Below are 25033 nucleotides of genomic sequence, written 5' to 3'. Positions count from 1 at the left end.
CTGGTGGATCATCAGGGGTGCAAAGCCTCACAGATGATGTGCAGCAGTGGGTCCCTCAGTCTGTCCTCACTCTGGACACTTGCAGTTGTCACACATGGAAATCAAATGTGTGATAAGCTGCAGGATTCAAACACAAGTGTAACTTATAAACACATGTTCATACTTTTATTCCACAATCAGAGAGAAAGAAACAGAGAGAGAGTGCAGGACAGACAGACAGGTGACAGTCTCAGGTGTACACACTGCTACAAAACAGCACAAGAGAAGGAGGATTTAGTGTTTGTGTTATTACGAGTGCTAAACAAGAAGAGTTCCCAGATGGTGCAGTGGACACATGTGTGACTCCTGTGATTAAAGCATCTTTCTTTCAGCTTAACGAGTGAACCGTCAGCTCGTTCAAACACACGTTAAAGTCCGTTTGGCTCGACACCACCGAACAGAGGCAGCAATATAACATAGCTAACATTAACAGTGCAGTGAATCCTGCTTGTGCCGTCATATTCAGGACTGCAAACCGAGCAGCATCACTAACTTTCAGCTTGTTGTGTTTGTGGATATATGACTGACTTTAATTATCCATAAAATCATCACATTCTCTGTAAGATTAAAGTCAACTATTGAACGGCGTATATTTTAAAGTAAAGGCTTTAAACCCAAGTTAGTACAAACATCGCTAATGTCACTTAACTTTGCTGACATGTGGCCAACAGTAATGTTTTAATGTTCTTCATTATAAAAACATTTGCGCATAAATAAGTGACATAATATTCAGTACTTACTTCTGAAAGTTTACTCTTTGGCGGCTCCGCTTCCTCCGTTTTTTTTTCGGCAAAATTATCCACACCACCGCCGCGCTATGAAATCTGGGATATGTTGGGCCATGAAGGCAACACCGACCCATCCTTAAAATTCAGGGAAATTAAGGACGCATTTGAGGGCCGCATTTCGAGCAGCCTTTGAATTGGGACAGCCTTTGGCCTTAAAATGCGGCCTTTAAGGCTGCAGACCCTGAATTGGGATAGAGCCCAAATCCGGTCATTGGTACTTCCTGGCTTGTGTAGTTACTAGGTAACAAAAGCTCAACACTGCCCCTAGCGTCCTGGAGCACTTCCGTTGTGTTTTGGAGTTTGCATGTGTTTTGGAGTTTGCAAGTGTTTTGGAGTTTGCAAGTGTTTTGGAGTTTGCAAGTGTTTTGAAGTTTGCAAGTGTTTTAGATTTTGCAAGTGTTTTGGAGTTTGCAAGTGTTTTGAAGTTTGCAAGTGTTTTAGATTTTGCAAGTGTTTTGGAGTTTGCAAGTGTTTTGGAGTTTGCAAGTGTTTTGAAGTTTGCAAGTGTTTTAGATTTTGCATGTGTTTTGGAGTTTGCAAGTGTTTTGGAGTTTGCAAGTGTTTTGGATTTTGCAAGTGTTTTGGAGTTTGCATGTGTTTTGGAGTTTGCATGTGCTTTGGAGTTTGTACGTGCTTTGTCTCTAGGGGCCACCGTACTTTTCAAATGAGGACCTGTACAGCAGGAAGAGGTGGTGCCGCGTGCAGTTCCTTGCAGAGCAGTTCTGGAGCCGCTGGAGCCGAGAATACATTCACAACATCATTTCAAGGCAAAAGTGGCACTCACCAACGAGGAATCTAAAAGTAGGTGATGTTGTGTTGGAAATGGATGAACTGGCACCCAGAGGGGAATGGAGACTTGCAAGAGTTGTAGAGACTGTCAGTGGGAAAGATGGACTTGTGCGAAGGGTAAAGATCTCACTTGGAGAAAAGAGACTCAATAACAAAGGTCAACGCTCTACTAAACTATCAGTTGTGGAGCGTCCAGTACAAAAACTTGTGTTGTTGTTAGAGAGTTGTTAAGGTAACTCCTACATGGGTTATTTTGTTTGGGGAAAACTATTCATAGTGGCTCTTATGTAAACCAATTATTCATAATTTTGGTGGGAGTGTAAATAACCCTAAATGCCTTTATTTAGTTCCTTGCACCTTATTTTGACACTCATCGTTGTTTTCTACTACTAACTTCCTGTTTGGGTGTAGAAGCTTTTATTTTGATGGGACGATTTCCTGTAAGACTGTTTTTGGCGCAGTTTTCAGCAGCAGTCGCGGGAGTTTGAAATGTCATGGTGTAACGGAGCCTATGGAGATTTCTTTTGTTATTAGCAGCCCCCTTGATAGAGGCACAAGGTATGGTTATGATATAAATAAGGACATGTTTAGGTGTTTTTGTGACAGAGGCTACATTTGTTAAATGTTACGTTGAACGTACTTTATGTTATAATGTTTACGATTGTAAGAGTGTGGATTTTTTTTGCTTACACGTTGTTTCTATGTATACATCCCCAGCTCTTACGGTGAGATTGATGGTTTACTGCCATTAAACCTTCAAAACTTAATCAGTAAAGTGTCATCCTTCATTCGGGGGGGTTCGCTACACATATATAACCAAAAATTTCAAATTTGGATACATCAATTCATAAAACCTTTGCTTCCACTTTCAGAGATATCCTCAAAATGATTATGGATGAGCAATGAGGTGACAGTTGCACTGTCAGAGGACCAAATGGCAGAGTGGCCCGTTCTGTCCCTGACAAGGAGCCTCCTCTGCTCCCCTCTAGTGCAGCCACCAGCTGCAGAGCATTTACAAGGAAGACCCCACTAGCTCATTTCTCCCTGCTTCATCTCAGGGATGAATACTTTATTCATCCCAATTTCCCTCGGGATGAATAAAGTATAATCAATCAATCAATCAATCAATCAATCAATCAATCCTCAGATCCCTGCTGCTATGGGTGCTGCTCCCAGTGTGGTGGAAGCCACATAGATGGTGGGGGAGGAGTGTTGGAGGTGTGGAGGTGGGACAGGTGTTCAGTGCTGCCATATATATATATGTATGTATGTGTATATATGTACATATAAATATAAAAAAAACAAACACCCAGCACGCCCCTGCGGGCGGTTTATCCTTCAAGCTCGGGTCCTCTACCAGAGGCCTGGGAGCTTGAGGGTCCTGCGCAGTATCTTAGCTGTTCCCAGGACTGCGCTCTTCTCGACAGAGATCGCCGATGTTGTTCCCGGGATCTGCTGGAGCCACTCGCCTAGCTTGGGAGTCACCGCACCTAGTGCTCCGATTACCACGGGGACCACCGTTACCTTCACCCTCCACATCCTCTCGAGCTCTTCTCTGAGCCCTTGGTATTTCTCCAGCTTCTCGTGTTCCTTCTTCCTGATGTTGCTGTCATTCGGAACCGCTACATCGATCACTACGGCCGTCTTCTCCTGTTTGTCTACCACCACTATGTCCGGTTGGTTAGCCACCACCATTTTGTCCGTCTGTATCTGGAAGTCCCACAGGATCTTAGCTCGGTCATTCTCCATCACCCTTGGGGGCATCTCCCATTTTGACCTCGGGACTTCCAGGTTATACTCGGCACAGATGTTCCTGTACACTATGCTGGCCACTTGGTTATGGCGTTCCATGTATGCCTTGCCTGCTAGCATCTTGCACCCTGCTGTTATGTGCTGGATTGTCTCTGGGGTAGGGCTGGGTATCATCACTGATTTCTAGAATCGATTCAATTCCGATTCACAAGGTCCCGAATCGATTCGATCCACTATTCGATTTAATTCGATTCGATTCAATTCGATTTAAATCTGGGAAATTTTGACAGTCAGAAATATTATAATTCAGATCAGTACATTTACATATTTTTGTATCAATAAAAAGGAAGCTGACACACGCAAGACTTTATCAAAGGTGTGAGCATCACAGCAGAGGCCTTTGTGTCAAAGTAGCTGAAGATAAAACACAGAAAAACATGAAGGTGATTTTCCTGGCCTGGGATTTTATAAAAATATTCTGCAGTACATCAAAAACGAAAGAAAACAATTAATCAACATATGAACATTACCTCTGACATTACAGCGGTTTTATTAGAGACATGGTTAAGCGTTTTGCATTTTGCATAATTTTAAAAAGTTTAAATTGGTTCAGTATTGAACAGCAGAAATTAGGTTTTCTTTTCGGAAGAATGTAAAAGGGACAAAAAACAGCGGCGACAGCGCTGTAAACAACGGTAGATTTGTGCGTAACAAGCAAGCGAATAATGCAGAAAACAGATTTTTAGACGGGAAACTGTTCTTGAAGTACAGAGAGAGAGAGAGAGAGAGAGAGAGAGCGAGAGCTGTGCATCGTGGTGGAAGCAAAACAGTAAAAGTCAGAGTTGTTGTTGTTTATGTGAAGCGTAGTTTGGATCTTCTTTTGCTGCTGGTTCGGTCAATATTGTTTGGAGAGTGTGAAGAGTAGAAAGATATTTTACTGCTATTATTTGTTGCTATTTTTATAATCAGTATTACCATTCCATTAATTATTCATAGTGATATTGCATTCAAATGTTCAAATATACTGGTATCATATCAGTCTTTATTACAGGTGCAGTTATAACCACTTTAAACTGTTGAGTTGAATTTATAATCTTAAATGTTTGTATGCAGACGGCATGGTGAAAGAAAAGGCCCCACGTAGAGTAACTCTGTGCCAAAATAAGACAGGAAGTTACATGTTTTTGAAGTTACATGCTTTGCAGGAAGTGAAACCGAAAGCAGAGTCTGAGTGCAAGTATTTTGAGTAGGTTATGAATCTTTAGTATCTTTTATGTATCTATATCTTTGGATTAAGCTTTTAGTAGAGGTTAAAACATTTACTCAACATATTACATATATAGTTCCAGTTAGGTTGTTACATGTAAGGATGAGCCTCTGTTCTGGTGAAAGGTCAGAAGTGCAACGGGTGAGATGAGAGAGCATTTAAGGACGAGACACACATACACACACACATATAAGTAGACTCATTTAGTAGGTAAGAAGTTAAGATGTGTTTTGCTATAACTGCAAAGTTGGGGTGCGTACGTGTTAGTCTGTTCCAGGAAGTACACCAGATGTCCCAGAGATAAGCGACACCGAAGCTGGGGGAAGCACCTGGGTTCGAGCCGAAGACGGTGTTCTTTAAACTGTGTTAAAAGTTAACTGAACAGTTGTGGTTTTGGATTGACGTATGCTGTATTGTGTCTGAGAGCAGTATCACCCCAACCCTATAAAGCCTTGGTTTTGACTATTGTAAGACAGTTCAACACTGAATCTGCACAGTGTTGGACTCCACATGTGTATTCATTAAAATGTCGTCTAATTGCACCCGGCAGGATCAGTGGTCATTATTTTTGGTCTTCCTCCTCAATTTCTGAACCCTTAACAAGAGAGATCAAACTAACAGCTTTAGAATCAGCGCAAAAAGGGCGTGAACACGAAGCGCGGACCCGCCGACAGATCAGAATCAGCGAGCTGTCGGCTTTCAGTCCCGACCATGAGAAAGGCAACATCTCACTGATTCTGATCCGCGTGTTGTGCTGTGTGTTTACATCTTTGTTCCTGCTCTCACTTACTGTCTTAGCTGTTTGGTGGTTGTTGAAATTTTGTGAGATTTCACCAGAGATTCTGGCATTTCGGGCAAAATAAATTTATATTAAAAAATCGATTCAGGATTTTAATGAATCGATTTTACGTTATCCAAGCCAGAATCGATTTTAATCGATAAATCGATTATAAAAACCCACCCCTACTCTGGGGCATCTTTACACAGCCTGCACCTGGGGTCTTGCCTGGTGTGATAGATACTCACCAGTCCCCGGCCCCCTTCCTTCCGCTTAGCGTACAGCCTCAGGGTGCTGGACTTGGGGTGAAACCCTCCATGAAGGAGCTTTCTTGTCTTTATGTCAGTGGCTTCTATCTCCTCCTTTGGCCAGCCTATTACCCCAGCAGGATACCTGATCACGGGCAGGGCGTAGGTGTTGATGGCCCGGATCTTGTTCTTACCGTTCAGCTGACTCCTCAGGACTTGCCTGACCCTCTGCAGGTACTTGGTGGTTGCAGCTTTTCTAGCGGCCTCTTCATGGTTCCCATTCACCTGCGGGATCCCCAGGTACTTGTAACTGTCCTCTATGTCTGCAATGTTGCCTTCTGGTAGTTCAGTCCCCTCAGTTCTGACTACCTTCCCTCTCTTTGTTATCATCCGACTACACTTCTCCAGCCCGAATGACATCCCGATGTCATTGCTGTATAGCCTGGTAGTATAGCGGGGCACAGAAAGGGATGGGCAAGAATACCAGAGGCGCAAAACACCAGCTACTGGTAGACAGAACAGTCAGCCGAGACTGCAAGACCAGACTGACCAACCTGTGCACAGCCTGGATTGATTACAAGAAGGCCTATGACTCAATGCCCCACAGCTGGATACTGGAATGCCTAGAATTGTACAAGATCAACAGGACCCTAAGAGCCTTCATCAGGAACTCAATGGGGATGTGGCGTACAACACTAGAGGCCAACTCCAAGCCCATAGCACAAGTCACCATCAAGTGCGGGATCTACCAAGGAGATGCTCTGTCCCCACTGCTGTTCTGCATAGGCCTGAACCCCCTCAGTGAGATCATTAACAAGACTGGCTACGGATACTGACTACGGAACGGAGCAGTTGTCAGCCACCTCCTGTACATGGATATATATATATATATATAAATATATATGTATAGCAGCACAGGAACAAGCTCTGAGCACAAGATCCTTAGAAGCTGGGGTCTATCACACCAGGCAAGACCCCAGGCTGTGTAAAGATGTCCCTGAGACAATCCAGCACATAACAGCAGGGTGCAAGATGCTAGCAGGCAGGACATACATGGAACGCCATAACCAAGTGGCCGACATAGTGTACAGAAACATCTGTGCCGAGTACATAGTGGACATAGTGGTGGTAGACAAACAGGAGAAGATGGCCGTAGTGATCAATGTAGTGATATCGAATGACAGCAACATCAGGAAGAAGGAACACAAAAACCTCGAGAAATACCAAGGGCTCAGAGAAGAGCTGGAGAAAATGTGGAGGGTGAAGGTAACAGTGGTCCTTCTGGTAATCGGAGCACTAGGTGCGGTGACTCCCAAGCTAGGCGAGAGGCTCCAGCAGATCCCAGGAACAAGATCAGAGATCTCTGTCCAGAAGAGCGCAGTCCTTGGAACAGCTAAGATACTGCGCAGGACCCTCAAGCTCCCAGGCCTCTGGTAGAGGACCCGAGCTTGGAGGATAGACCGCCAACAGGGTCATCTGTCTTTCTGTGTGGGTGTGTTGTTTTTACTTAATCAATTCATTAAGAGTATTTTTCCATTGCTATGTTCTTAAGATGACATCAGAGAAGTATAAGCAATGACTAGTAGGGAGGAAATGAGCAAAGACTTTGGAGATAATTGAAGTATTCTTACTTGGCTTAGTAGACAGGATAGCTGTGAGGGGAACCAGTAGGTGGGCAGGCTGGCTTTTGGGAGTGATGTGCATCAAAACGGTGGAGAGTCACCAGGTCCACAGTGGACTGCGGGCTTGGACAAACCAGCAGCATTGCTTGTACTCCTGGTGAAACGGTAGCTGTGAGACACTTGAGTTATCCAGACAGGTGATTGGGAGACAAATGCAAGGGAATAGGTTAGCCGGATCCAACGTGAGCAAACTGCACACTGGAAACTGTCACTTGGTGTTCGCTTGCTTTGTGGTAGGGTATCACTTCCTGTTCCTGCTCAAACACAGTGGTGTTTCTGAGTAGCTTATCTGCTTAGCAATTTAATTAAAATCTTTTAGATACATTCCTTTTTCATAGTATAATCTTCACGTGCTTCATCTGAAGCACCCTTTCTGTGTACTCACTACCTAATTTATAGCCAAAGTATTCACTCACTGTCTCTGTACTGTTTTGCTAGCTTAGCTTAGCTCGTAGCCGACTCGTTAACACCATGGCTACTTCACCTGTCCCTCCTGCACTTTCCTGCTCATTGTGTCAGATGTTTAGCTACTGTGAGTACAAGAAAATAATTATTAGAATGTAATGTGTCAAATTTGTTTAGATCACAGTAATGAGGAAGGATTGGTCTGTGTTTCAGTTTGGCTTAGCTGTAGGCTTGAGAGTGTGTGTAATTGTTTAGAGGGAAAGGAATTTATTGACACTGGGGGTCTGTTGTCATAAAAGCAGACAGGAAGCTACAGTTGGGGGTTGCTGATGCTGATGCTTGTACCTTTAATAAAAACGCATAATTGTTATAACTTAGAAGTAGGTTTGCAGGAGACTCTCCACCTTATCTATAAATGTAAAACAACAAGATGTAATATGTTAACTCTGTTTTCTCTGTTGTGTAGAGGCATTTGGTGTAGCTTGGGTGAGATTACTTTTATGACCCCCAGGAAGTCACAGACACAGACACACAAACAGTGCTTTAACTGTTACGCACCCACACCCACATGCACACTCGCTCACGTGCACACACATACACACAGGTACACGCACACAGTCGCTCACGTGCACACACATACACATGGGTACGCGCACACACAGGCATTCACGTGCTCGTGTACATAGACACAGACACAGAGTTTGCAGCATACTGTGGGGGTTTTATGATGGGGTCGCTCCTATAAAGCTGCCTGGAACTAACAAAGGGGTGAAGATTGTTGCAGAGGGACACCGGCCTCGTCTTCCCTTCTAGAAGTGCATGCTTAAATGAAGATGAATAAAGATGAATAAAGATTTAGTAAAAATGACTACTGAGTTCCGGTGCCATCTCTGGATCCCTCAACGAATAAAAGAACCGGGGCAAAACTGATTTTGCAACACTACTCCTCGGCCTCCTTTAGCAGTAATGATACCTGTAACAAATGTAGCACATTTGCAGCTCTGGAGGCCAGGATTACTGAATTGGAGACTCGGCTTCGCACCCTTCATTCACCCGTAGCTAGCCAGGCCCCTGTAGCTGGTGCAGCCGAAGATAGCATAGGCCCTGCTAGCTGTTCCCCGGCAGACCCCAAGCAGCTGGGGAAAGAGGGCGGCTGGGTGACGGTGAGGAGGAAGCATAGTCTTAAACAGAAGCCCCAGGTACACCACCAACCTGTTCATGTGTCTAACCATTTTTCCCCACTCGGCGACACACCCGCCGGGGGTCAAACTCTGGTAATTGGTGATTCTGTTCTCAGACATGTGAAGCTAGAGACACCGGCAACCATAGTCAACTGTCTTCCAGGGGCCAGAGCAGGCGACATTGAAGGAAATTTAAAACTGCTGGCTAAGGGTAAACGTAAATACAGTAAGATCATAATTCACGTCGGCAGTAATGACACCCGGTTACGCCAATCGGAGGTCACTAAAATCAATATTGAATCGGTGTGTAACTTTGCCATAACAATGTGGGACTCTGTAGTTTTCTCTGGTCCCCTCCCCAATCAGACCAGGAGTGACATGTTTAGCCGCATGTTCTCCTTAAATTGCTGGCTGTCTGAGTGGTGTCCCAGAAACGATGTGGGCTTCATAGATAATTGGCAAACCTTCTGGAGGAAACCTGGTCTTGTTAGGAGAGACGGCATCCATCCCACTTTGGATGGAGCAGCTCTCATTTCTAGAAATATGGACCAATTTATTAAACCCCCCAAAATATGACTATCCAGAGTTGGGACCAGGAAGCAGAGTTGCAGTCTTACACGCCTCTCTGCAGCTTCTCTCCTCCTGTTACCCCCCCCAAAAAACCCATCTCCATTGAGACTGTGTCAGCTCCCAAACAGACAAAAAACAAACCAAAAACCAGCAACAAACAACTTAAACATAAAAAATCACAAAGAAAGAACAATACAGTATCCACATCTGAACCAAAGAGTAAAACAGTGAAATGTGGATTATTAAATATTAGGTCTCTCTCCTCCAAGTCTCTGTTAGTACATGACTTCATAATTGATCAACAAATCAATTTACTCTGCCTTACAGAAACCTGGTTGCAGCCGGATGATTATGTTAGTTTAAATGAATCAACACCCCCGAGTCATTCTAACTACCAGAAACCTCGAAGCACAGGCCGAGGGGGCGGTGTGGCAGCAATTTTTCACACCAGCCTATTAATTAACGAAAGACCAAGACAGACTTTTAATTCATTTGAAAGCCTGATGCTTAGCCTCGTCCACCCCAGCTGTAAAACTCAGAAACCAGTCTTATTTTTTATTTTTTTTTACCTGTCCCGTTTGGTTCTTTTGCCATGAGAATTATTGTCTAAAGGCGAAGAAAGATGCCCAACGGATTTACTTTACCAAATGGACCATCCCAGCCTTGCCGTAATGGTCGATTTGATTCACCTTTTATTGTTTATTTTATTTTCACTTGCTGAATACGGGACAGACTTGACTGGGGGAAAGAAAGGGGAGAAAGAAAGAGGGAAAGAAAAACAGCGGGGAAGAGGGACGGGGGAAAAGGGCAAAAAACCAAAAGACAGAATAAGCAGACAAAAAAATACATATATCGATCACCTGGATCACCTGTTGAGAAAGAAAGAAGAAAGCAAGCAGAAGAAAACGAGAGTAATAAACAACATCACAATGATCTATGGGAATATGACAGTAAATACTAAATATTAAATATTATTGTGCAGCACGTAAGATCGACAGTGCACAGTGTGCTTTGAGGTAGGAGCCAAAAAGGGTGTAGTTTGTGTGTGATCACCTGTGTGTACACCTGTGAGCATGGACGCGCTTGTTTTTTTTTTAAAAGGTTCCTTCATGTAATGATCTGCTAGAGGGTGTGGGGGGCCACTGCCCCGTCCTCCAGGGCATGAAGCAGGTATGGAGGAGATCAAAACTCCAGACATCCAGAGGCCCTCAGAACACAAGAGACCAAGGAAGACCAACATGGGGGCAGCCGCGCCACTATCCCAGAAAGAGCTGAGGAGAGCCCCAGATGAGGGGTCACTCAGCAGCCGCGGAGCAGAAGCCAGGGGGGGTTGCAGTGACGTGCCCGTGAGCTCCGCCGGCAGCCAGCTGTGCCTGAGTGACCGAGCCCCGGGCCGAGAGGCCGAGGGCACCCCGCCTCCGAAGTGGCCCGAGCGAGTCCCAGGCCCCAGGCCCCGATAAGCAGCCGCCAAGGAGTGAGCCGGTGTGTACCTGGGCGCCCACCCCCGGACACAGAGAACCACCAACGCACCGATGTCTGAGGGCGTCCGCCACCGGCAGGGGAAGTGGTGGGGGGAGATAGGCCTCCAAACCTTGGAGGGCCTGAGATGTCCCCAGAGAGGTGGTGTCTGATACCCAACCTGACATATAGACACAGACATACAGGCACACACAGATACAAACATCCATTCCCACCCTCATGCTCTCATAAGCAATTATTCCACACTCAACCAATGCCGAGACAGACATAAAGAGACACAATCACTCTCCCCAAGCGTACGCTAAGAACCGGGTCTAGGTACCCTTGCCCCTGGAGGGGGAAACTGCACCCAGACCCAGGTGGTGTTACCCTTTTCCCTGCGGTGGGGAGAATCAGACCGCCCCGACTCCGCAGCAGCAGGGAGGCCCCACATTCCAGACCCCAGTCGGACGGCCAACTCCTCCTCCTAGCCCCCCCGCTCCAGCAGGCCGCAGAGAATGGGGGTGTGTGAAGACTCCAAACCTCCCTCCACCCGCTCATATGTAGTGTTGATGCATGTGTGTTCTAAGGTGCATTTAAAACCCAGGAGGGCATGGAGCTACCTGCCAGAGCAGCAGGTAAGCGCATAGCCCCTCCTGCTAGCCCTCAATGTCTACGTGTATTTAAAATTGAGAGGTGGGCAACGACGCCAGGGGTGAGGTGTACACCCTGATGGTAATTTGGATTCTGTGTGGCGTGCCCACCCCCAAGACCCTATATGTATGTGTAATGAGAGTGTGAGTAATGTGAATGTCTAAGTTGTGGGATAAAATTGAGGCAGAGGCAGCCAGAAGGGGACAGAGGGGGGGGATGCCTCCTCTGCACCCTGGTGACACACCCCTACCCCAAGGCCCTGCATGTGTGGGTGACTGTGGTGGAGCGGGAAGAGGGAGGCAGCTGGAGATGGGGAGGGAAGGAAGGGAGGGGCAAGTGACCCCTCCCTGGGGCCAGCTCCCCCGCTGACTCCAGTAGGCACCCCCATACTCTGCAACCCGCCAGGGAAAGGGGGGCCCAGGCCCATCCGGACCGGGGCCCAGTGCAGCAGCGCCGCCTGGCCCCACAGAGCCCAGAAACCAGTCTTACTTGTTATCATCTATCGTCCACCTGGGCCTTACACAGAGTTTCTCTCTGATTTCTCAGACTTTTATCTGATTTAGTGCTCAGCTCAGATAAAATAATTGTTGTGAGTGATTTTAACATCCATGTAGATGCTAAAAATGACAGCCTCAACATGGCATTTAATCTGTTATTAGACTCAATTGGCTTCTCTCAAAATGTAAAAGAACCCACCCACCACTTTAATCACAATCTAGATCTTGTTTTAACATATGGCATAGAAACTGAACATTTAACAGTGTTTCCTGAAAACCCTCTGCTGTCTGATCATTTCCTGATAACATTTACATTTACAATAATTGATTACACAGCAGTGGAGAGTAGACTTTATCACAGTAGATGTCTTTCTGAAAGTGCTGTAACTAAGTTTAAGAATATAATCCACCCACTGTTATCATCTTCAATGCCCTGTACCAACATAGAGCAGAGCAGCTATCTGAACGCTACTCCAACAGAGGTCGATTATCTTGTTAATAATTTTACCTCCTCACTACGTACGACTCTGGATACTGTAGCTCCTGTGAAAACTAAGGCCTCAAATCTGAAGTCCCTGACTCCGTGGTATAATTCTCAAACACGTAGCCTAAAGCAGATAACTCGTAAGCTGGAGAGGAAATGGCGTGCCACAAATTTAGAGGATCATCATTTAGCCTGGAGAAATAGTTTGCTGCTTTATAAGAAAGCCCTCCGCAAAGCCAGAACATCTTACTATTCATCACTGATTGAAGAAAATAAGAACAACCCCAGGTTTCTCTTCAGCACTGTAGCCAGGCTGACAAACAGTCAGAGCTCTACTGAGCCAACCATCCCTTTAATGTTAACTAGTAATGACTTCATGAACTTCTTCACAAATAAAATTTTTATCATTAGAGAAAAAATTACCAATAATCATCCCACAGATGTAATATTATCTACAGCTACTTTTAGTACCATCGATGTTAAGTTAGACTCTTTTTCTCCAATTGATCTTTCTGAGTTAACTTCAATAATTAATTCCTCCAAACCATCAACGTGTCTTTTAGACCCCATTCCTACAAAACTGCTCAAAGAAGTCCTGCCATTAATTAATTCTTCAATCTTAAATATGATCAACCTATCTCTAATAATCGGCTATGTACCACAGGCCTTCAAGGTGGCTGTAGTTAAACCTTTACTTAAAAAGCATCTCTAGACCCAGTTGTCTTAGCTAATTATAGGCCAATCTCCAACCTTCCTTTCATATCAAACATCCTTGAAAGAGTAGTTGTCAAACAGCTAACAGATCATCTGCAGAGGAATGGCTTATTTGAAGAGTTTCAGTCAGGTTTCAGAGCTCATCACAGCACAGAAACAGCTTTAGTGAAGGTTACAAATGATCTTCTTATGGCCTCTGACAGTGGACTCATCTCTGTGCTTGTCCTGCTAGACCTCAGTGCTGCGTTCGATACTGTTGACCATAATATCCTATTAGAGCGATTAGAACATGCTGTAGGTATTACAGGTACTGTACTGCAGTGGTTTGTATCATATCTATCTAATAGACTCCAATTTGTACATGTAAATGGAGAGTCCTCTTCACCCACTAAGGTCAATTATGGAGTTCCACAGGGTTCAGTGCTAGGACCAATTCTGTTTACATTATACATGCTTCCCTTAGGCAGCATCATTAGAAGACATAGCATACATTTTCACTGCTATGCAGATGACACCCAGCTCTATCTGTCCATGAAGCCAGGTAACACACACCAATTAGTTAAACTGCAGGAATGTCTTAAAGACATAAAAACCTGGATGGCCGCTAACTTTCTGCTTCTTAATTGAGATAAAACTGAGGTTATTGTACTCGGCCCTGAAAATCTTAGAAATATGGTATCTAAGCAGATTCTTACTCTGGATGGCATTACCTTGGCCTCCAGTAACACTGTGAGGAACCTTGGAGTCATTTTTGACCAGGACATGTCCTTCAACGCACATATTAAACAAATATGTAAGACTGCTTTCTTCCATTTGTGCAACATCTCTAAAATTAGAAATATCCTGTCTCAGAGTGATGCTGAAATACTAGTTCATGCATTCATTACTTCCAGGCTGGACTACTGTAATTCATTATTATCAGGATGTCCTAAAAACTCGCTGAAAAGCCTTCAGCTGATCCAAAATGCTGCAGCAAGAGTCCTGACAGGGACTAGAAAGAGAGAGCATATTTCTCCTGTATTGGCTTCCCTTCATTGGCTTCCTGTTAAATCCAAAATTGAATTCAAAATCCTGCTCCTCACATACAAGGTCTTAAATAATCAGGCCCCATCTTATCTTAATGACCTTGTAGTACCATATCACCCTATTAGAGCACTTGACTCTCGCTCTGCAGGCCTACTTGTTGTTCCTAGAGTATTTAAAAGTAGAATGGGAGGCAGAGCCTTCAGTTTTCAGGCCCCTCTTCTGTGGAACCAGCTTCCAGTTTGGATTCGGGAGACAGACACTATCTCTACTTTCAAGATTAGGCTTCAAACTTTCCTTTTTGCTAAAGCATATAGTTAGGGCTGGACCAGGTGACCCTGAATCCTCCCTTAGTTATGCTGCAATAGACGTAGGCTGCCGGGGATTCCCATGATGCATTGAGTCTTTCCTTTCCAGTCACCTTTCTCACTCACTATGTGTTAACAGACCTCTCTGCATCGAATCATATCTGTTATTAATCTCTGTCTCTCTACCACAGCATGTCTTTATCCTGTTTTCCTTCTCTCACCCCAACCGGTCGCAGCAGATGGCCCGCCCCTCCCTGAGCCTGGTTCTGCCGGAGGTTTCTTCCTGTTAAAAGGGAGTTTTTCCTTCCCACTGTCGCCAAAGTGCTTGCTCATAGGGGGTCATATGATTGTTGGGTTTTTCTCTGTATGTATTATTGTGCGATCTCCTGTACAATATAAAGCGCCTTGAGGTGACTTCTGTTGTGATTTGGCGCTATATAAATAAAATTGAATTGAACTGAATTGAATTGAAACAGTTTAATTTACTACCGAAGGGGATGGGATTATAAGTCTTAGAAGCCGTGCTACAGCCAGTCCTTAAATATACAATGCAGGTGATGGCAATGCGCTGCAGGTATGAATATGTGGGAGACTTCCCACAGCTCCACCCAAAAAATCAAAACTGTCCACCCAGCCTGGCCTGAATCCTAACAGCTTTCAGTCCAGCTCCCATGTAACTTGGGTTGCCTTGAGGCGACTGTTATGATTTGGAGCTGTATCAATCAAACTGAATTGAAACTGAAAGACCTAATGCATGTTGGGGTATATGCAGTGTTGGGACTAACGCGTTATTAAGTAACGCGTTACAGTAACTACGTTATTATTGTGGTAACGAGCACGGTAACTAGTTATTATGCCAAAACCAGGAACGCGTTACTCGTTACTGGGATTTAGATAGGCTCGTTACTCGTTACTTCGTGTGGTGGATATCGCGGAGCTTCCACAGATTCAATAACATTAGCAAGTGGTGGAGGCCAGCAGGTGGATGAGGGAAAGTGGAGGCAAGAGGAGAGAGCCGAAGCAGCCGCCGGTCCACGTGTCAGGTGAACTGAACTTCAGGTAAGAAGTTATGACCTGCAGTCTATCGGAGTCAGATATAAACCAAGTTTAGGTGGAGTTTATTTTCGGTATGCTGACATTTTCGTACTGCGTGCTAGCTAGCATGACGGAGTTTCTATACAGCTGGGTGGGTGCTATGTTACTGATGTTTAACTTTATTTTGTTCATACGGTTAATTATTAGAGTTGCCAACCGTCCCGTAAAAAACAGAATCGTCTGGTATTCAGAGAAAATATTACGCGTTTCGTACTGAGGTGAAAAGGAACACAGTTTGTCCCGGACTTCAGCTACAATGAAAAAGACACAAAGCTGAAGCTGCACAGCTGCCTCTTCTTCTCTCATTATCTCCCGTTTCTACTTCAATCACGAAACTGATCAATGATCAGCTGATCGGCTTTTCTCTCTTGTTTATTTATCGCCCACTTTGCGCCAGAAAGAGGAAACCAGCGGATGTCACGTTAAACAACAGCAGCAGTTTAAGCTTGATCAGCTGTTGTTAGAATTTATTTAATATTAATTTCTAGTATCAGCTGATGTTTGCTGGAGCCACAGCTGTAAAGCTGCTGGTCATGATATCGGTTTGGTTATCTGGTGAGAGGGAAACATGCAGATGAAACCAGGAGATGTCCTTACTGAATCATCAGAGCTGAACAGGTGATGGAGAAACAGGTTTACCTTTTAGGTGACATGGATGAGTTGAAGGGAAGTTATGAACTGTTTCTGAGAGACAAATAACACCAGGATCCTTTTCTACGTAGCTGACAGCTGGTAACTGTGCAGGGGCGGGTCTAGCAAAGTGTTGCCAGGGGGCCAGGTAGGGCATTAACAGGGAAAGGGGGGCACAAGGAAATACTTTTCTTTATTATTCTCATTTAAAATGTCTAACTTTTAAAAAAATAATTATCTGAGTCTTACAACAAACAATTGATAGATTGATACATATATACCATCAGAACAGTGTACATCACTGTCACAACAGTGTTTATTTTCATTCAAAGGCTTTATGATTTTTCCTATAATGGCGGGCCGGTCTCTAGTCAAAATGCCCGGGACAATTTTTTTGTCCCAGTCCAGCTCTGTATGCAGCTCATCTGCAGTCTGGTGTTACCTACATCTTCCTATTCAGAAGGCAGAATTTCCAAGTTCTGAGTACAATCAAAAGCACCACGACTGCAGTTTTTGTGTTGGATGTAAAAAGCAGGCTAGAATCATGGCGGCGGTCAACGACGGTCCAGGCGTGGGATTTCTCTCGTGGAAATGTGCACATTATTTTTTCCTTTCTATTGGTAGGTGGCACAGTGCACTTGTGGCAAGTAAGCAAGCTAGAAGACTGGCAATCTGGCTGGGTATCCAGTTACGGAAGCAACACATTAACAAGAGAATTCTGAGTAAAACCAAAGTTACTTTCCCTAGTAACTAGTTACTTTGAAAGTAACGAGTAACTTGAAGTAACTGAGTTACTTTTTTAGAGAAGTAACTAGTAATGTAACTAAGTTACTAATTTAAAGTAACTTACCCAACACTGGGTATATGTGGCCCACAGTATAGAGTGGATCATCTACCAGGTTGAAGATCTGCAGTTGGGTTTGTAGCTCATGAGGTCTGCATGTTGAAATGTCCTTGGGGAAGATACTGAAGTCTGAGTTGGTGAGTTTTAGGATTTTTGTGAATAACACATCAAAGTCTTCATGCATAGGAAAAAAGCACTTCTATGAATGTGTGTGAATGAGGACTGTAACAGTGAGTGCTGAAAGTACAGTAAAGCTTTATATCACTCCCAGTCCAGTCCATGTTTCAATGTTTTCCTGTTTCTGGAGGAAATCACAGCTGGACTGCTGTAGATAGTGTTTCTTTTTAGGTCTGCCACATCTTTCTTTGTCCACTTTGCTCAGTTTTTAATGTCACATTGTACACGATTCCAAGATACTCGAGATTTTTCATAGACTCAAACAAAGAACTGGGAACAAATTACGTGGGTTTACGACAGGCTGCTAGTAACAATTTAGGGTTGGTTCTTTATTAAAGTGTTTATGTAGACACAACAGTGGCTCATCCCTGCAGTTAAGTGAATGTTTATGCTTGAACAATAGGTAAGTGGTAAGTGGCTTAACAAACTCCCTTTGCACATCAATGATTTTTTTAAAATAAAGTTGATTCAAAATGTTAGTGAGATTGTGAGACATTGCTTCCTAAAAGGACAAACTAGGAACAATAATTTTAGCTTACAGGTTCCTGAGAACAGTGTAGGATTGTTTCAGTCACAATAGGGTGTTGCTTCTGTTGCTGAAGCTCTATTTGACTTTTACCACCAGGGGTCAGTGCAGGATCTCTAATGACTCTGACAACAAACGTTACTCTGGGTTCACCAGATTACAGATGATGAGGATTGCAGAATACAGAAAACAGTGATTTAATATTGTCTCATGACAAGCCACCTTTCTTCAAAATGGATAAAGTTGGGTGTGCTGCAATAGTGTCATTTATGAAATGGTTCAACAACGTAGAAAGAAGACTGCTGAAAGCTCTGCCCTTTATCTTTGGTTATGGACTCACTGCTGTCTCAAAACCATTTATGTTGAAAGGCTAGCAGTATAGTGTTATTCATGGCTATTTTTACAAAAACCTCTTTAGATGACTTACCTTATGTACAAAAATTCTTTAGTCAGGTGTTTTTGTTTTTTGCCCAAAGTAAGCGCCCATAGCTGTACACCTTCTAGCTGTGGCTTAAGGTGTACAGCTAGGTCAGTGGATTGATCCATATTAATGTACCCTTGGGCCATATGTTGACATTTAAATTGCCCTGATGCATCCATCAGAGTGTGAGTGAAAGTGGGATGCTTAATAAACATTAAATGCAAAGGTGGGAAATTCATTTTTCCAAGGGGCCACATGAGTAACTGGAACTGTTACTGGAAGAGCTGTTCCAATAAGCTCATCTCAGCTCTATGTTAAATGTATCTTGCAAAACCACAAAGAATCAATGAATCTCAAAGTAGCAGCACAAGTTAGGTCATCACAGCATGTACCCAGAATCAACTGGAGTTCATTTAGTTTTATTTCTAAGCGACGATTTTCCCTCTGCAGCCAGTCTTCGGGTTCTCTACCTATAAAATCCCACTTTAACTCCTGCCAGTAGTAGAAGTAGAATAAAACCAACGTATCCGTTGTCATTACACAGTACACAAATAAATGAACCATAATGACTTTCACAGCACCCAGTGATTTAGCCACTAGTGACATGAAGGGTGTGGGTCTGAAGGGCAGACAGGGGCAGATGTAAAATGCTGGGTTTTGAAGAAAAGGCTACTTAAGCATCCCCAGGCTTTGCTTCTCCCTCTTTTGTTTTTGGGAAACATTGTTACTGTTATATCTCATCAACCAAATGTTAACCTGTCGGTGTCTGAACTGAAGCTCAACACCAATGGATTGCATGAGCTGGCCCACATCTCTGGAGTAAAGACTGGGCAAGTGGAAGCCAGGTACTCATGACTGCATAGTGAGGGTCATTTGCCCAGTCCATGTAAGCCCACACTTCTCTGCCTGCCTGGTGGCCAATATTGTATAGCTGGTATCTTCAGCGCCACTCTCCAGTTGCTCCTAGATTGATGTAAAATGAATGCATGTACACATGTAAATCAGACCAAGTTTATTAGTAGAAACACTACTGACACTACTGACACTACTGACAATGAGCTACAAAATGGAGAACAGCATCACAACGTTCTAGATCCTGCAATTGTAACATTTCAAACATCCCATGACGCAGGTCTGATCTCAGGGCATCATGATGGTAACAAAAGAAACACAGAAACACCAATAAATTAGCCGCTGTTCAGCTTTACTTCTGACTTTACAGGATCCAATAGTAAACGGACTGATTCCTATACAGCACCTCACTACTGGACTTGAGCAGTCAAAGCACTTTATACAGTATGTCTCATTCTCACAGGCACCTTTTCTGTCTAAGTGTTTTCAATCAGAAATTCACACTCCGGTAAACACATCTGAAGCCACCTGTGGTTCAGTATTCAATGCAATTGAGTTTTATTTATATAAGACCAAATCACAACAACAGCTGTTTCAAGAACTTTATATTGTAAGGTAAAGACCTACAACAATACAGAGAAAACCCAACAATCATATGAGCCTGAAAGAGGAAGCACTTTTGTGACGGTGGGAATGAAAAACCACAGTTTAAAAGGAAGAAACCTCCAGCAGAACCAGGCTCAGGGAGGGGCGGGGCCATCTGAGGAACACAGGACAAGGACAAGCTGTGGAAGACACACACAGATTAATAATAACTAATGATTGCAGAGTGGTGTATAAAGTCACAGTGAGTGAAAAAGATGAGTGAAGAAGACACACCCAGTGCATCATGGGAATCCCCCGGCAGCCTACGTCTATTGCAGCATAACTAAGGGAGGATTCAGGGTCACCTGGTCCAGCCCTAACTATATGCTTTAGCAAAAAGGAAAGTTTGAAGCCTAATCTTGAAAGTAGAGATAGTGTCTGTCTCCTGAATCCAAACTGGAAGCTGGTTCCACAGAAGAGGGGCCTGAAAACTGAAGGCTCTGCCTCCCATTCTACTTTTAAATACTCTAGGAACAACAAGTAGGCCTGCAGTGTGAGAGCGAAGTGCTCTAATAGGGTGATATGGTACTACAAGGTCATTAAGATAAGATGGGGCCTGATTATTTAAGACCTTGTATGTGAGGAGCAGGATTTTGAATTTTGGATTTAACAGGGAGCCAATGAAGGGAAGCCAAAACAGGAGAAATCTGCTCTCTCTTTCTAGTCCCTGTCAGGACTCTTGCTGCAGCATTTTGGATTAACTGAAGGCTTTTCAGGGAGTTTTTAGGACTTCCTGATAATAAAGAATTACAGTAGTCCAGTCTAGAAGTAATAAATGCATGAACTAGTGTGGCAGGGTGTGGTCTGTGGCTCAGCTGCAGAGGAAGGGTGGTGCAGTGGGTTCAGGGGGTAATACCAGCCCAGTTGGATCATGCCTCCGTTATTTAAGCAGCACACTGAGACTGAGAAGGAGAGAGGAGCTGAGAGCAGATAGCTGTGAGTTAGCTGCCACCTTCACAGTGAGAGGCAGATGTTGAAAGATGTAGCCTTAGGTTTCCGGTACACGTCAGCTTTTAGATGTCCCCCATTACTGATGGAAATCTCACAGTCTAAGAAGGCTAACCTGCCACTTTTCATATCCTCCCTGATGAATTTGATGTGTCGGTCCACCAAGTTAATGTTAACGGTGAATTGTGGTACGTCCTGAGATTAGATTTTCACCCAGGTGTCATCCACATACCTGAACCAATGATTTCAATCAATCAGTTTATTTATAAGCACATTTAAAAACAACACAGGTTGACCAAAGTGCTGTACATAGTAAAAAGGTAAAAAGTAGATCAAACACACACAACGAACAAAGCAAAACTCAGTCACAATTAAAAGCTAGAGTAAAAATGTGTTTTCAGATGGGTTTTAAAAATGTTGAGTGTTGGAGAGATCCTAATTTCTTTCTTTTTTCTTTTTTTTTTTTTTGCCTGTCCCATTTGGTTCTTTAGCCGTCAGAATTGTTGTCTGAAGACCAACAAGGATACCAAATGGATTTATTTTGCCAAATGGATCATCATGGCATTGCCGTATTGGTCCATTTGATCAAACTTTGTTATTATTTATTTTATTTTCAGTTGTTACAGATGGGACAGACATGACTGGGGGATAGGAAAGGGAGAAAGAAAGAGAGGAAGGAAAAGAAGAACAGAAGGGAAAAGGGACAGTGAGAAAGGGCACTTACAAAGACAAAGAGAAAAAAAAAATCTCCTGGATCACCTGTTGAGAGAAAAAGAAGAGAAAACAAGCAAAAAAACCAAAAAAAAAAACAAAGCAACATACTAAACACAACATATCACATTAATCTAGCTAAGTGTGAACAGCAGTAAATACTAAATATTGAATGTTGTTGTGCAGCACGCAGGACAGACAGCGCACAATGTGCTTTGAAGTAGCAGCTAAGAAAGGTGTAGTTTATGTCTACGAACAGTGAACACCCATGTGCACACCTGTGTGGATCAGCGCGCTTGTATACAAAAGGTTTCCCCATGTAACGGTCTGCTAGAGGGTGTGGAGGGCCATAGCCCCGTCCCCCAGGGCATGAAGCAGGCATGGAGGAGATCCAGGCTCCAGACATCCAGAGGCCCCAGAGTGCAAGAGCCCAAGGAGGACCACCGGAGGGGCATCCGTGCCACCCTCCTGGGAAGGGCTGAGGAGATCCCAAGACGAGGGGGTCACCCAGTAGCCACGGAGCAGAAGCCAGAGGGGGCTGCACCGGCGTGCCCGCCGGCCCTGCCGGCAGCCAGCTGTGTCAGAGTGAACTGAGTTGCAGGCCCCGAGGCCGGAGGCCCGAGGGCCCCCTTTGCCCTGGAAGAGGCCTGACCGAGCGTCAGGCACCAGGCCCCGCCAAGTAGCCACCGGGAGTGAGCTGGTGCATACCTGAGCGCCCAGCCCCGGACACCAAGAACCACCAATGCACCAACCCCTGAGGGCATCAGTTATCGGCAGGGAGTGTGGTGAGGGGAGATAGGCCTCCACACTTTGGAGGGCCTGGGAGTTCCCAGGGAGGTGGAGTCTAAGACCCGACCTGACATATAGACACAGACAAACAGGCACACACAGACACAAACATGCTTTCCCACCCTCATGCACACATATACAAACACTCAGCACTCACCCAACGTAGGGATAGACATACATGGACATGTACACACAATCATACTCCCCAAACATACTCTATACCCCGGGTCCAGGTACCCTCGCCCCCAGAGGGGGAAACGGCACCCAGACCCAAGAGATGTGACCCTTTCCCCCAGGGTGGAGGCAAGCAGACCGCCCCAGGCTCCGCAGCAGCAGGGAGGCCAATCGGACATCCAACACCTCCTCCCAGCCCCCCGCCCCGATGGCTAGGAGAGAACGGGGGTGTGTGAAGACCCCATACCTCCCTCCTCCCGCTCATGTGTAGTGTTGCTGCGTGTTGTTCTAAAGTGCATTTAAAACAAGGGAGGGCATGGTGCTGCTGCCAGAGAGCAGCAGGTGTTAGCACGGCCCCTCCCGAGAACCCTCAATGTCTACATGGATTTAAAATTGACAGGTGGGCGCCGGCGCCAGAGGTAGGGTTGAAAACACAGGCCGTCCACTGGACGCCGTTAACGTGGTCACCCTCAAGGCCCTATATATATGTGTGTGTTATGAGAGTGTGAATAATGTGGATGTCTAAGTTGTGGAATAAAATTGAGGCACAGGTGGCCAGAAGGGGACAGAGGGGGGGGGATGCCTCCCCTGCACCCTGGTGACACACCCGCACCCCAAGGCCCTACCTGTGTGGGTGGGTGTGGTGGAGCGGGAAGAGGGAGGCAGCCGGGGATGGGGAGGAAAAGAAGGGAGGGGCAAGATGCCCCTCCTTAGGGCCAGCTCCCCCGCTGACCCCAGTAGGCACCCCCGTCTTCTGGTACCCACCAAGGCAAGGGAGCCCAGGCCCATCCAGACCGGGGCCTACGGCAGCAGCACCACCAAGCCCCACAGGACCTGGGGAAGCCCACCCTACCCCACCGCAGAGGAAACTGTACCCACCCCAACATTCAATCATCTCCAGACTACACAAGACAACAGACACCCAGGTTAGGTTTATTCTCCACCTCTCCTATGTCTCTCCCCCACCTGCAGAGTGGACTTCTGCAAGGATGGAACAACCTCCCTGCCAGTTGACGAGCCCCCCAGTTATGCCGATGCACCAGAGGCCCCCTGCGCCAGGGCTGAGCCCCCGTGCACCCACCCGCCCACAACCTCGGCGACACACCGACGAGGACCGAAGCCCCCAAGGCCCAGCCAGAGCCCCATCACGGAGACGAAGCACCCCCAAACCCCAAGCCCCCACGCCTGCCCCGGATCCACTCAGGGGCAGCCAGGCTACCAGGCCAGTAACCTACGTCCGCCAGTACAGACCATCCCCCAGCCCCGCTGCACGCAGCCACGAGGAGAGCGACCAGAGCTACTAACCAGGTTATGACCACAACCCCCCGGGTTGAGCCCTCCAGGGATAACGTCTCTAGGGGTTCTCCTGGTGCCCTAAGCCCGTCCCAACCTCCACATCAACCACAATAGTGAAGGCGGACCAAACCATGACCCCCCACCCCCACTAGGTGATGAAGCCAATCAAAGGAGCCCAAAGGGATTGATCAAATGTGGTGGCAGAGGCTGTATCAAGACTAATGTGATCTATTAGATGGTTTTTACATTGATTAGAATTAAGATTCTTTTTATTTTTCCAGTTAAGGAGGATCATTTTCTTGGCAATGCATAGGGCTGTAAAAACAAAGTGGGCTGTGTTTATTTCTGCAGTGACCTCATCCAAGTTGCTCAGCAAGCATACTAAAGGGGAGGCTGGAATGTTACATTTCAGACACTTTGATAAGTCTTCACATATCTCACGCCAAAACTTCTGCACTGGTGGACAGAACCAAAGAGCGTGGATGTAATTGTCCGGTGTATTGGTTTGACAGTGTGAGCAGTTGTTGGAAGATGTAAATAATAATAATAATAATAATAATAAATTTTATTTATAAGCGCCTTTCAAGTCACCCAAGGACACTTTACAATAGGAAGACACATAGTAAAACAATAAAAATAAGAACAATAAAACAAAGCACAAGATAAAATTAACAATGCGTAAAGCCCATCTTGAACCTCCGATGACCAGTATAGTGCACTCTATGTAGTAATTTGTATTGTATTAATTGCAGACTGGGATTTTTAATCAATTTAAAGGTTTTTAAGCATACCTGAGACCAGAAGTTTTGGTCTAAGCTTACTGATAAATCTGCTTCCCACTTTGCAATAGGAAGGGATATTGATTCATCTATTTTAGAAAGTGTTCTGTATATTTTAGATAATAATTTGGGGGATTTAAGAGTAAGAAAGTGTACCGCACTTGGTGGTGTTTGTAATTCAGCTTGACTGAGGTAAAAATTTCTTTTTTACTATGGATTTAATTTGTTGATATTCTAAGAATCTTTTCTTGTTGATCCCATATTGTGTAACTAGTCTGTCAAACGGAATAAATTCTGTTCCCTCTATTATATGTTCTAAGTATTTAATTCCTTCACAACTCCATTCTGGAAAATTAATCATATTGTTTTGTAATATGTCAGGGTTATTCCAGATAGGTGTACGTTTGCATGGGATTAATGAGGACGCTGTCATTTTTAGAAACTCCCACCATGCTGTCACAGAAGAGCTGATGTTGATGCTTTTAAAGCATTCATGTCTTTTGATGTTT

The 25033-nt window shown here is 44.8% G+C and overlaps 1 protein-coding gene and 1 long non-coding RNA gene across 11 annotated transcripts in view; both read right to left on the bottom strand.

Moving 5' to 3' along the window:
- Positions 1-25033, bottom strand: part of rasgrp3 (RAS guanyl releasing protein 3 (calcium and DAG-regulated)) — a 562943-nt gene that overhangs the window by 280769 nt on the left and 257141 nt on the right. The window lies entirely within an intron of this gene.
- Positions 86-946, bottom strand: LOC112841929 (uncharacterized). Its single transcript, XR_003213423.1, has 2 exons — positions 780-946; positions 86-117 (listed from the first exon to the last, which is right to left on the bottom strand). It is a non-coding gene; the product is annotated as an uncharacterized LOC112841929 (long non-coding RNA).

The sequence above is a fragment of the Oreochromis niloticus genome, linkage group LG13 (assembly GCF_001858045.2).
Source record: "Oreochromis niloticus isolate F11D_XX linkage group LG13, O_niloticus_UMD_NMBU, whole genome shotgun sequence".
In the NCBI taxonomy this organism is placed as follows: Eukaryota; Metazoa; Chordata; class Actinopteri; order Cichliformes; family Cichlidae; genus Oreochromis; species Oreochromis niloticus.
The sequence above is the reverse complement of the archived record's forward strand: the minus strand, read 5'-3'. Positions and strand labels throughout refer to the sequence as shown.